This window comes from Myotis davidii, unplaced genomic scaffold (assembly GCF_000327345.1).
Source record: "Myotis davidii unplaced genomic scaffold, ASM32734v1 scaffold461, whole genome shotgun sequence".
In the NCBI taxonomy this organism is placed as follows: Eukaryota; Metazoa; Chordata; class Mammalia; order Chiroptera; family Vespertilionidae; genus Myotis; species Myotis davidii.
This window is the reverse complement of record NW_006295825.1, coordinates 62,338-63,600: the sequence shown is the minus strand read 5'-3', so window position 1 is coordinate 63,600 and position 1,263 is coordinate 62,338. Positions and strand designations below refer to the sequence as shown.

The 1,263-nt window shown below is 47.9% G+C and overlaps 1 protein-coding gene across 3 annotated transcripts in view; it reads left to right on the top strand.

Annotated features, from left to right (window-relative positions):
- SMAD3 (SMAD family member 3) overlaps window positions 1-1,263 on the top strand; it is a 114,682-nt gene that overhangs the window by 77,348 nt on the left and 36,071 nt on the right. The window contains exon 1 of one of the 3 annotated variants that reach the window (XM_006770750.2): window positions 423-443. The exons of the other annotated variants lie outside the window; for them this stretch is intronic. The gene's annotated coding sequence lies outside the window, so the exon portion shown is untranslated. Of the gene's footprint in view, window positions 1-422; window positions 444-1,263 lie in introns of those variants that run through there. 3 annotated transcript variants of the gene reach the window in all.

Genomic DNA, 1,263 nt, shown 5'->3' with positions numbered 1-1,263 from the left:
CCCGAGTCACGAATGCCTGCCGCCATTTTTCTGTAAGTCTTTGGAAACTTTGATGTATTTTGATAGGATAAGACAGCCAGTCATCCTCTCCTGGTTTCACTCATTTAACCCCCAATGTCTGTGAGAACCTTCTCCAAAAAAAGAAGAAAGAAAACCCGGCTCTGAACGTGCAGCCTGCCCACAGGAAGTGATTCAGGGACTGGATTCATGCGAAGATGGTGGGGCAGGAGGTGGGAGGTGGGGCAGGAGCTGGGAGGCTGGGAACCAGGGCTGGGGAGAGACGGCCCAGAGAGGATACTCAGGCCTTAATGGTTGCTGCTTCGTGGAAGAAAGTGAAAAACAGAGTGACTAAGAGTCTCGTAATAAGAATTGTTTGTGTAGTGATGTGAGCTAACACAGAAGCTCGCTGGCAGATAAGACGAGAGGAACACTTGTCAGGGGAGGTGAGTTTTTGCTGCTCTGCTCTTTTTGCTTCTCAGGAGTGCAAACGTATTTCTAAGTTTCAAGGCTTTCATCAACAGAAGGCTGGGGTCTGTATTTCCACCCCCCTCACCACCTCTAAGCCTGTTTCTTCTAGGCAGAGGAGCGGGTCGAAGCCAAGATAATAACCTAACAGTCTCCAAAAGCTCTTTCTTCTCAGCTTCCCCTCCAGTCAGACCGGAGCACAAGGAAAGAGAGCCCAAACACACCCTGGTTATCTCCCTAAAATGAGAAGACAGAGTTGGGAGGCCAAGGCAGTTGGACTTTTCAGGCCAGAGTATTAGATATGAGAAAGCTGCACAGAGAAAGAGCTCCAGATATTTATACCAGGTCCCTTCAAGTCTTCAGCTGAGTACCGATTAGCTTATGCATATTAGGAAATTACCTCAGCCTAAAGAAAGAACACCCAGAAAGGAACAAAGTGAAAATCCCAATGTAATTCAGAGGCAACAGAATAATTCCTAATCCCAACACCAAGAGTAGGAAAGAGTTGCAAATGTGGTGAAGACTGAAATGCTAGAACGTTCCTTTCCCAGCCCGTATTGTATGGTATTTCACCAGGAGTTGTTGTGAGGTTGGAGCTTGAGCAAGCACCACTTCTCCCGTGTGAATGTCACTGAGTTGCCGGTTTCCCCTGTGCATGCTCTGGAATGCCTATGACACTGTTTTATCTTTCTGGCCTGTGACTCATCACGAAGAAAGTACAAACTATGCAATTAACACAAAACCTCCTTATTTGCCCTCTTCACCTCCCCCCCCACCACCACCCCGCCCCCCCAACTC